This window comes from Lynx rufus, unplaced genomic scaffold (genome assembly GCF_022079265.1).
Source record: "Lynx rufus isolate CCGP_SWC_20201006 ecotype Redwood Valley unplaced genomic scaffold, mLynRuf1.p SCAF_8, whole genome shotgun sequence".
Classification (NCBI taxonomy): Eukaryota; Metazoa; Chordata; class Mammalia; order Carnivora; family Felidae; genus Lynx; species Lynx rufus.
The window spans coordinates 58,335,239-58,347,286 of NW_025814896.1; the positions used below are offsets into that span (position 1 = coordinate 58,335,239).

Genomic DNA, 12,048 nt, shown 5'->3' on the forward strand with positions numbered 1-12,048 from the left:
AGCCTGGGGCTCTGAGCGGGCTTCAAGGCCTCTTTCCATCCCAGCTCACACCTCTGTTTCATTTTGCAATGATGAATGTTACACACACACACACACACACACTTTGATCTTTTTTAAGTTTATTTATTTATTTTGAGAGAGACAGAGACAGTGTGAGTTGGCGAGGGGGAGGGGGGGCAGAGAGAGAGGGAGACAGAGGATCCCAAGCAGGCTCTGCCCTGCACTGTCCTTGCAAAGCATGACCCAGGGCTCGAACTCAAGAACTGTGAGGTCACGACCTGAGCCAAAATCAAGAGTCAGACACTTAACCCACTGAGCCACCCAGGAGCCCCAACTTTGATGTTTTTGAAGGGCCTTCAATAAAGCTTTAAATTGTTGTCAGTTATTATTGGTTTTCAGGGTAGCAGCTCTTCTAAATGAAACGCTGAACAAGGCTTGGCTTTGAAGCTGTCTTACCCAGATGTATGCACATCTATGTATGCGTAGGTAATTTCAGAAATATTCCCATGCATATCATGTGTGCTACAGAGACTCAGGGAAGACATCCAAGTCCATGAACTTTCACACAAGGGGGCAATGTTCTATTGGGTTTTTTGAAATGTTTACGAAGTACGAAAGAAACAAAACGTCATGGTGCTCACGTCTGGCACACAGGAGCACTCAACAAATATCTGTGGGATGACTGAATGACTTTGCTCTGGGACTCACGCAGATGACTTGGGCCCTGGTTTCCTCTCTACCAATAGAGACAATCACACCCACTCTGTGGGATGGTGGTCAAGGCTGAGGTGAAATGCTTTGTCAAGGAAAGGCATGCTGTGAATATAAGACACTGGGAATGGAGGGGTAGCCAACCTTGGTGTCCAGCTCTCCTACTGGAAACCAGCAGATGATCTGAGGTGAACTTTCCAAGGAACTGCACAACCACCCTCCACTCTTATCTCCCCTAGAAGCACATCTCCCCTGTAGTCAGGCTGCCTTATCAGTGTCCCCACACGGCAGGCTCAGCCAGCTTTGTGCTTGTGTTCATGCTGGGATCCTTTGCCGAAATGAGTTTCCTGGCCCTCTGCCTGCTTAGCAGAGGTTACCCTCTCTTTAAAGTCCAATCGTCAGTTCATCTTTCAAGAAGCCTTCAAACCATCTCTCTCTCCTGTCCTCACCTGTGCCCGCCACCCTCCCTGTGAGCAGGCAACTTTCCCTGGTTGCCACCCTAACAGAAGGCAGGTGCCAATGTAGCCACCAGCTTGACTGTCAAAGCGCGCATCCTAGAAGCCTTGACTTTTAAGTCTGGCCCTGGAGTGAGAACAGAGTTTTGTTTTTATTTTTGCTTTTATTTGTTGTAATTCAAGAAACATATCCTAATAAATCAAAAGCCCAAAGCCTAGAAGCCTGGGGCATTGAGTTTATGTCATAAACCAGACAGGGAGTACACACCTGAACCAGCACATAACACAAGAAGTATGAGGACATATGACTGGGTTTGGGACTGCAGTGGAAATGGCATGGGAGGGATGCCAGGAGGAATCTGCATCTTGATATCCAGACAAATCTCACATTGAAGCCCTACCTCCAACATGGAGCCTGTGGACGGGGAGCAAGGGGGCTGGGGTAAAGGAGGCCTGAGGGAAGCCTCAGAGTTCCAGTAGCTTCAGTGGGCTCGGATAAGTTCCTTGGCTACCCACCCTTCCCCACAAATCACCTGCCTCATGAGACCAGGGACAAAGCAGGACACCCAATGACCAGGTCCATGGGCATCACAGGCCAGCATCCACTGTGGGCAGCACTGGGACAACAGGGGAGAAGAGGCAGGTGGAGAATCTTGAACCGGTCTAAATACTTGAGGAAACATGTGAGACTGAGAGGGCCTGAGTTCTCTCCAACTAGAAAGACTGGATTTTTCCAACATCTGCACAAGTAGGGATTCATGAACTAAGATCAGTTACAGAGAAAGAAAGTTCCATTTGGGTGTAATGTCACCCTCCTATCCAGCAGCTACCCACATCCCCTGGGTGACCAGCCATCCCAGTTTGCTCTGGACTGACCCAGAATTAACACTGAAAGTCCCTTGGCCCAAGAACTTCTTCAGGCCCAGGCAAGCCGGGACAGCTGGTCACCCTGCCTTGTGCTAATGTAGCCTCTTCTCAGGATGTCCCAGCTTGAGTGAGAAGCAGAGACTCTGTCGATATTCAGAATATGTTCACTGGACCAGCAAAGGTGACTGTAGCTATCCCTACACTGAAGTCTGATGGGGGTTGGAGTGGGGGGGTGTGGAAACTACTGTTAAAGAAATAATTAAAATACGGTGTGATAAGGGGAAATACAAATTAGCACAATGAGCTAGAACTGCACATCATGGCTAAAATCGAAGATTGACAACTGGAACCTCATATGCGCTCATGGGAACATACGGGAAGCAACTGTATTGGGAAAAGTGATACTTTTTTATAAAACTATAAACTATAAAATTATAAACTACCCTTTAACCCAACGAGTCTAATCTTAGATATTTTCTCAAGAGAAATAAAGCCATGTGCCCACAAAGGACCTGTACTTTATAGCAGCCTTAGTCACAACAGCCAAAAACTGGGGAAAGCTCAGGTGTGGGAAAGCTGGCGAACAAAGTAGGGCATATTTGTACAATGGAAAAGTGCTCTTGAAAAAGGAGGGACCTACACACACGTGGATGGATCCCCACAACCTTATGCTGAGTGTATATGACACGCCAGGAGAGACAAAGCTAATCAGAAATCATAGAAATCAGATCAGTGGTTTTACAGGGCTGGGGTGGGCAGTGGTGGCCAGGCAGGGGCACAGTGGAACCTCTCCACATGTTGGAAATCCTATATCTTGCCTGTGGTGGTTGTTACATGGGTTTTTACATTCGTCGGAGCTTATCAAACTGCACGCTTACAATGGATGCATTTTCCCGTTTGTAGATTATACCTTAAATGAGTTGATTTTTACAAAATCAGAATGAGAAAATAGAACATGATGCCATAAAACACTGTAACAAGCATGCACACCAAGGGGATGAAAGAAGCCTTGGTCACTGGGCTGGGCCAGAAAAGTCAAGGAACCGTGCCGAGCGGGAAAGAGGAGGAAGCACACTCCTGCAGAGACCATCCATACGTGCATCCATACGTGCAAGGAAGCACAGGAAGAATGGTGGGCTGCAGAATGGCACAGAAGGCGTTGGGGGGAGCCCACCGTGAGAAAAACGAGATCTGAAAGGTAGGTCTGGAAGAGTTTGGGAAAAGTCTCACGGGCGCTGCCTCTAGACTAATGTTGCTCAATCATGATGTGCTGATTCATGGAAAGAGCAGCTGGGTAGTGTTACTGTGGCATACAAGTGGCATGTTACTAACTGGGACTCAGTCAAGGGGATCCCTGCAATGTCTCGTTCCTCATGTGCAGACTGCTGTGTTTTCGTAAGGGAGAGAGGAAGAGGGCACTCCCTCTGAGTGGGACCTTCCCCGTGCTGCAGGGTAATGCACAGTCAGGGGCCACTGCTGTTGGCAATGGCTGGGAAGAGATCCATGCTTCAGAAGGATGCTCCGGCCACAGAGTCAGGAGAGGACTGGAGTGAGGTGAAACTAGAAGCAGGGAGACCAGTTAGTAGGCTGGGACGATGGTCCCCCAACCCCAAGGCATGATGGGGTTTGGGTTAAGGCAGTGGAGGCATAGGGAAAAACACAAATGTATGTTTTGGCAGCAGATGCAGCAGCATTTTGTAAGATTAAGAGCACTAGGAAGTTGGGTAAACCATGAAGTGCTGACTTGGTGAGTAGCCAGGCCATCCATCACTCGGGACAAGATGGAGAAGAGGGAGGGCGGTCCAGGAGCCAGTGGTCTTGCATCCCATGACACTACTGACAGTAGCCCGTGTTCATGATCTCTGCTCTTAACTGAAGTCAGGACAAAGCTGTCCTTGGGGCTCTCTGCAGGGCATACTTGCTCCCTATCAGGCAGGCTTCCTGGAAGCATAACCCCCAGTGTACCCCATGACCCACTTCAGATCAGGGACGAGAGCACCAGCCCAGGTGAGAGAGGTGCCCACAGGCTCTCACAGTCCAATACTCACATCGCTCTGCAAACATGCGTGGCCCTAGTTACTCCATTCACTCTGTGCTGTGCAGACCTAGCCTAATGCCCCTTCAGAAGTTCAATACGAAGTCCCACCCTCAGTGACAGGCAATGGGTCCTAACAATTAGAAACGAGCTACTCTGTAGGATAGGACACCGTAGGGCTCTTGCTTCCGGGTGTGTATCAATAAAACCTGGCACGCTGGGGAGTTATGTAATCAGATTCTCCCAGGGCAGAGTTTTCTGGAAGCGAGTTCAGAGTCCAAACAATCTTGCCCCTGTCTCTATATCATTACTCACCAAACTTCCTTGTGGAGATGGAAAGAACAGGCACAAAATTCTGAGGTACAGATCACGTATGATTTTTCACAATAAAACTAGGCAGCAGCAGAAACCCACAATTCAAAATCACAGTCCAGAGAAGTCTAAGGCGAGAGTATTGTTTTTAGTTGGGGAACGGATGCCCACCCGTGCATCCGGTAAACAATTCCCAAGGGACATGGGTTCAGAGGAAGGAGCTACCAGGTAGGGTTGCTTCCCTAAGCCCTGAAACCTAGCGTGGCGGTAAGTCTGTCACACAAGATCAGAGTGTGCCATGACTCAGAATTTACTTGGTTTCTCAGAAAGAAGGAGCTCTTTGCCCCCTTGACTCAGCCTTCCCTTCTGGGAGCAGTCCTCCGCCTCAGATGCACTGAGCTCCTTACCCCACTGTCCTCGCAGTCCCTCCTCTGGCCCTGCCCACCTGACCCGGAGCCCCCTGTCCCTGCTCTGTGTGTGCACACGCACGTGCATCAGGACCCCCACCCTGGCCGGATGCCCGTGAGGGACAAGGGGCAGCCGCCCCTCTCGGGGGCCCTAACTCTCCCTCTGAGATGTTTGTGTTTCCTGCCACCTTTCCCTGTGGCGGGATCAGAAGCAGCTAGAGCAGCAGGTGTGGACTCCCAGCACCCCCAGGGTCTGCCGCCCCTGCTGTGGACAGCAGCGGGCCTGGGATTTGGGCGGTGACCAGAGAAGGAAAGGACACTTCAAGACTCTTCTGGGCTAACAGTTTTATCTGTCAAAAAATAATAGCTGGGCTTATACTATCAGGAAGAGGAGAGGAAATAACATTTCTTAGGTATTCAGGGCTTAGTTACTTATCAGCCAATTCTTTTTTAAAACGTGATTACTGGTTTCCTGGACCAGGCAAGCTTTGGAGCCGAGCTTCTCCCGGCAGTGGGAGGGAGAGAATCAGGAAGCCATGTACGAGTGACAAGACCTCAGGCCCAGGCTGAAGCTGCCACTTCCTGGGGACCTTGGGCAAATTGTCTAGCCTTTCTGTGCCTCAGTTTCCCTATCGGTAAAAGAGGAATGATGGATAGTGATGGAAACTAAGGCACAGGGTTCCTGTGGGTACCACTCGCTTGCTTGTGTATGCATGAGCACCTATTGTGTTTGGTCACAGTTCTAGAGGAATAAAACAGGGAATCTGTATCAGGGAATAAAACAGAGATTCCAGTCCCTACAGAGAAGGAGGGGGGCGGGAAATAGAGTGGTTGGTCGGGTGGGGCAGGGACTTGGGAGAGGCAAACAGGTACCGGAGGCCCAAAACTGATGGTGGCATTGCACACGGCCGGCACTTGCAAGGCCTTGACGGTGAGGGCCTCCTTCAGGGGTGCTCCCTGGGTGCCTGCAACTAGGTCAGGTGCAGGGAAGGGTTGATCAAGGCAGGCAAAGTGCCTCATAAAGCCCTTAATAACTATTAGCTGCTCTTAAGAGAAGCAGAAAAGCTCTGAAATAAAAACATAAATTCTCTGGGGTGCCTGGGTGGCTCAGTCAGTTGAGCGTCCAACTCTTGGTTTTAGCTCAGGTCATGATCTCATGGTTTGCGAGTTGGAGCCCTGCGTGGGGCCCTGAGCTGGCAGCACAGAGCCTGCTTGGGATCCTCTCTCTCCCTCTCTCTCACTGCCTCTCTCTCTCTGTCTCTCTCAAAATAAATAAATAAACTTTAAAAAAACATATAAATTCTCAAACGTTTCAATAGGAGCAAGGTATTTAGTGTTGGAGCAAATAGCTGGACACATCTCAAAGCGTGGGTCCCCAGCTCCGGCTGCATCTGAGAGAGGCCAGGGGGGAAGCAGGCATAGATGCAAACATATCCAAACAAAAGCATTAATGCTGGAGCACAAGCCACCCCAGAGATTTTGATTCCATTGATCTGGGGAGGGGCCCCAGCGTCATGCTTGAAAAACTCACCCAGGGGACTCTAGTGTAGGATCAGGGTTGAGAACTACTCCCCAGGGTGAGGTGACATTTGAAATCATAACAGCAATCACCCCACGGGAGCACACTATGTGCCGATCACTTTGCCAAAGGCTTTATGAGAATTATCTCATTCCACCCCGCTTCACCTGATTCTACCGGGTCAGTCATAGTATCATCCTCATTTCACAGAGAAGGAAACAGAAACTTCAAGATTTTATGTAACTCTCTCAAAGTCAGGCAATTCACCACCTTCTGCTGCCTCTCTGCCACAGCCCGGACAATAACTCATGCTTTTAATGGGTCTACTAAGTTTTCAGGGAACGATCAAATGTGCACGATGAGTTCTGCTTAAGAACACAAGACACCGTGTAATTTATTTTACAAAGATAGACATGCAAAATAGTTACAAATTTCCAAAACTGGGTGTTCAGAGCAGTGAGCTCTGATTCCTGGAAAATGCACTTAAGAGCACATTCCTGGATGATGCCCAGTAAGTGAGATGTGCTTGCTCCGGAAGGATGAGTCAGGGTAGACAAGAGGCAGGGGGCTTGTCAAGTCTGACGCACCAGAGATTGAGCAGGGCGCCGCTTTAGAAACAGTGGTCTCCTCCCTGAACCACAAGGTGATGTTTAAGAGGAAACCTAAGTTTCCGGAGGGGAGTTAGCCAAGTCACAGAGGAACCCCCGAATCTGGGAAGCCACACAGGAAAGAAAATGTCGAACAGAAAGGAGGCTCTGGCCACAGTGTCCTGATGCAGGACCATGATAATTAAAAAGAAGCATTGGCAGCCACCCCAGAGCGGGGCTCCTGAGGAGAGGCAGAAGACAGCTGCCCTGCAGTTCTGGGGCGAGTGTGGTCCCTGGAGATCTGAAGCTGGGGTGCCAACACGCTGTCAGCATGGCACAGGATCAGTTCCATGGTTCACTCTCTTCTCCTGCCAAACCATCACCGCAGAGTCCCCATCTGCCACTTACTAGCTGTGTGACCTTTGGCAAGTTACTTAACCTTTCTGAACCTCAATAGGCGATAGCTAATACTACCGCTTCCTGTTATTAAAAGTGGGTGAGTTTTTATAGGATTGTGTCATGCGCAGCCAATCACCAGATAGCACTGTGTTGGGCAAACTTTTCCTATTAAATACCAGATGGTAAGTATTTTAGATGTTGTGGGCCAGGAAGCAAATATATATTTGCTCCGGAAGGCAGACACGTGTTTGGGCCCAGATGCATCTGTTGGAGACAGTCTCGGGAAGAAGAGCAACCTGTGCGTCAGATCAGTGCGGTGGGGGAGTTGAAGGCGACGGAGACCCTTCTGAGACCCCACACCCTCTCCTCCTGCACTCAGGCAGCCCCCTAGAAGAGAGGTCATTGAGGCTCCAGCTCCCGGACTGGGCAGTGCCCAACCACATTGGGAGTAGAGTGGGGAACAGGGTAGGGGAGGACACATCACCTTGGCTTCACAGTGCTCACCAGTTACCCCCAGAGCCATACAAATACAGGTGATAGGTGACATTGGCCTGAGGGCCGCAGTTTGCCGACCCTTGACGCAGCAGGAGAAGCCTAAATGTAACGCAGTTGTGAGTTGTGGGGTGTGATCAGTGAGCACACCCTCACCGGCATTCTCCAGAGCAGGACCCCGTTAATGGGTTATGAAAACACTTTAGTGGATCACTCCTGGCATTTTTTTTTTTTAATACAAGAAAGAGAATGGAATATACCCAGGTTTTCAGTTGCATCCCTCTATATGGACATATGTTCTGGGTGCAATGTCAAATGTGTCTCTTACTGAGGATTGGACTCTCGGCATACTTTTTGGCTTCTGTATCCCTCAAGAAGGGGAGTTCTCCCATCTATTCATCAAATATGCATGGAATGCTATGATAAGTCCTTTGAGGAAAGGGGTCAAGTCATAATCTTCTGATTACCCTGACACCTACCCTCTTAGCTGGTGGGTAGAAAGTGATGGGAGGAAAGGGAATCTGCTGGCATGTGCAGCCAATGCATATTCCTGGAAGGACCCTGGCAAGGGGCAGATCTTTGCTGGTAACCCCCCCTCCACCATGGGCCTTACAGGCTTTTACAAGCAGAACTTCTTACAGAGACTCCTCTGTGTTCAGAGGAACCCTAGGGTTCCTTGATGTGCTTTGGAGGCACACAGGCTCTTGTCTTCCCTCCCTGACTTCAGCCAGAGTAGCATCGCATTTTCCTTCCATGTTTTGAGATGTCCTGTACATTTTCTTCTGACCCCAGGGCTCCAGTTCCCGAACATTAAACACCAAGCTGCTCATAGATGCACATTTATGTATACACGAAGCCAAGAACCCCCTCCCACCAACCTTCCAGTAATTGCTCTTGACCCACAGGGGAGGGAAGGCCTTGCCCTCAGAAGCAAACAAACTTCAAAGAGCTGTTTGAGAAGGAAAACAGGTCATGTGTACTTGAAAAAAGGTCAAAGGACATTTGATAACAGGGGGAGTGATTATTTTTTCTGGAGTACACAAGGGAACGTGGCATAGAAGATCTGTGAAGAGGTTATGAGGCCTGTGCAAACAAGGAAAACTGCAACTCCTTTTGGTCAGGTGAGTTTATGATGGGGGGATAGGGGGAGTCTGGTTTCCTAAGCAGGATATGAAAATAAGTTACCCCAAATTTACAACTGAAGCTGTGTGCACCTGTGTCTGAGGTTGGGAGATGCAGAGAAGAAGTCAGGGTTCCAGCGGGGCCCCAGCCAGCATGTGACATTGGACAAGAGGGTCAGGTGACACCTCGGCCTCTCCACCTACAAACCCAGTGTAAGCTCATCTATCTGTCTCTCAAAGTGAAGCAGTGCATGTGGGATCATTTGAAGTCTTTCGATAGCTAAGGTATCATGTTATTCATTTTCTCCCAGTCATTTGTTTCCGGGTCTGGAAGGAAAACCTCACAAAAAAGGGGAATTTTGATTAATACCAATTCACTGAGTTCTCCGCATAGCCCTGAGAAAGTGGTAACTCATTTCAGTTCTCAAGGGGCTTTCCTAGCAAGGGAGGTGTCCCTGGTGATTCCACACCCTCATTTCTGAAGAGGAAAAAGAATCACTTTCCACCACAGCCGCTGTATCGGACAAACCATTCATCTGAACAGTATGATGCCCAACAGAAGTTAAATGATGAAAATGACCACCACGTTTCATAGGAACACACCAGCCCTTGATTTGGGCCAATAAGAGACACACTGTAAGGCTTTGTGAATCTTCAAGAATCAAGTCCAAGCTTTTCATCTTGACCTAACTTTCTACTTTGGGCTCTGGATGCAATTCACCATAGGGACTAAAAATCTCAGGAAGGGAGAAAGCTCTCCAGATAGCCTTAGAGGAGGAGGAAGTGGGGACCAGATTCAGGGCCTGCCTGAGTTTATGACCAGCCAAACATCTTATTGACCCCACATGTGTCTATGCCCACCTGTAATCGTAGCACAATGCTACAGTCCCAGAGAAACAAGCACATGATGGAAAGCAATCACCAAACAATGTACCTACATGACAGGCTTCGGAAACAAACCAGAAGAATATTCTTCTCACTAAGTTAAGAAATAAGGAAACTGATACAAAGAAGAACACTTTATGAGCTGTAGAAAGAATGAGGACATGTGACTCAGGCCTGATCAATCAGATTATATCATGCTCATGACCACAGTGACTAGTCCAGAGAGGATCATAGGACATAGCTGAACAGAAATATCATAGAAAATGATGTTTTCTCATGTGAATTGCTGTGCAAATATAATGTACACCTTGAGCTACCCGTGGCTGATATGCCTACATGCAGAGAACACATTCAAGAGACAAAGATAAGGCATCCTGATGGCCCCTGGATTCAGCCATGCCTGATGCTGTTCTGTTCCTGGGTTTTACTTAACTTCACTGTCTTTTGAACCAATAGACTCTCTCTCTCTTCTCTTCCTCTCTCCCCCTCCCTCTCTCATATGCTACTTTGAGATAAGTTGTCACTTGCAAATAAAACAAACAAACAAACTACTAATAGATCTTTCTCAAGAGAAGTTTGGGGCATTTCCAGAGGCATTGGGCATACTTGTATCGCTACCTAATAAAAGCTGTTCATATAAAAAAAATTACTAATAAAAGAACTTAGTTATGAGTGAGATTATATGTAAAAGCTTTATATTTTTATTCATTTGTATATTTTGACTATGATTCAAAAAGAAAACAAAAATGACCTAAGTGAAAAACATGTAACTTAGAAATCTTGAAATATTATCTTTATAAACATGTCAGTGAGAGAAGTTGCCGGCTCATTCAATACAAATGCAAAGTTAATCCTTGGTCAAAAGTAGTCAAACAGGGGCTTTCCAAATTGGGATGTATAATAGGATTTTGCTGCTCTGAATGTCATCCAAAGGAAACATTTTCAAAACACAGAATGCTCAGTGGACCCACTCAACCGTTCAATTCAAGAAGAGAAAAATGTTTATTGCTGTTAAGCTATAAAAACACGTCCAAGAAACTAAAATCAAATGTTTTCTGGAAAATCAATTTGCTACTTTGCACTCACTAAGATGTTTTAATAATAAAACGCCTGTGAAACCATGGCTCTGAATTCTAGTCTACTGTTGCCGGTGGGCCGGGATTCTTCTGTCACCCTCGTTCACTACGGAGTCCTTGAGATCTGTCACCATCACAAGCGTGAACGATGCCATGAGGCAGACGCTGCCACAGGCACCGTCCAGACTCTGACCCAGCGAGAGACATATTCTGCTAGAGAAACCCCAGAGGGCAAACATAATCATTCTTGCCCAAGGTCAGAGAACTATTCAAGGGAGAAGCTGGAATGAGAGACCCCAGTGGGGGGTCCCCAGCCCCATTCGCCACGGGTCTCATTTAGAAATGATGAAGAAAATCCACTTGGTAAGTGTATCAGCCCCGAATCATTGCCATCCTCACCTTTGCATGTCAGAATAGAGCCAAGGCCACGTGATCATCCTCCCCGGTGCTGTGACACTTGGGCCACTGGGATGACCCATGGCCCATGACAAGAGTCTGAAGATCCTATTGCTCCGTGACTGTAAGTCAAGGAATGTTCTGCAAGGAACTCGTGGGTCACTAAGGGATGCTTATTTTACAGAGGGGAAAATTGAGACCCAGAGAGGGGAAGTGATTGTTCAAGGTCACACAGCCACACCTGGTCACAAAGCTCAGACCCAAACCCAGATCTCACTCACCTGCCACAGCACTCTGCCTCTTGAACTCTTCTACCTTCCCACATGCTTGTCTTCCACCTGGTGCCCAATGGCAGGACCTCCCGTTCATGGTTAATCCTGCAGGGTGATAGATGTGTAGACTCGCAGGGGCTCTGCCTGACCCCAGCTCCCCCAGACTCTGGAGACATTTGCTGTACCTGTAAAAAAGGGATATTTTTTCATTTTTACATTTACATCTACATAAATACATATAGGGAAAGGCAAAAGAGATCATATCCCATAAAATGGTAGCCCAAACTCTGTCCCTCTCTCCACCCCCATCCCTGATCGAGCTTTTAGCATTGCTCACATCCCTGTCTGTGACTCATACTGAAGATGTGGTGTCCTTTGCCCAGTGCAACTGCCCCGAAGTACCTCCAGAAGGGGGAGGTGGTGATAGCTCACAGCAGCTAAGCCCAAACCAGCCAAATTGATAGAATTCCCTTCAGGTGGTGCTCTGCCTGAATTAGCTGCGGTCTCTCAAATG

At 48.1% G+C, this 12,048-nt stretch overlaps 1 protein-coding gene across 5 annotated transcripts in view; it reads right to left on the reverse strand.

Annotated features, from left to right (window-relative positions):
* IL1R1 (interleukin 1 receptor type 1) overlaps positions 1-11,712 on the reverse strand; it is a 129,666-nt gene extending 117,954 nt beyond the window's left edge. For 3 of the 5 annotated variants that reach the window (XM_047067526.1, XM_047067528.1, XM_047067525.1), the window contains exon 1: positions 11,544-11,702. The gene's annotated coding sequence lies outside the window, so the exon portion shown is untranslated. Of the gene's footprint in view, positions 1-11,543 lie in introns of all 5 variants that reach the window. The other 2 variants (XM_047067530.1, XM_047067531.1) reach the window with 2 other exon arrangements.
* Positions 11,713-12,048: the final 336 nt, after the last annotated feature.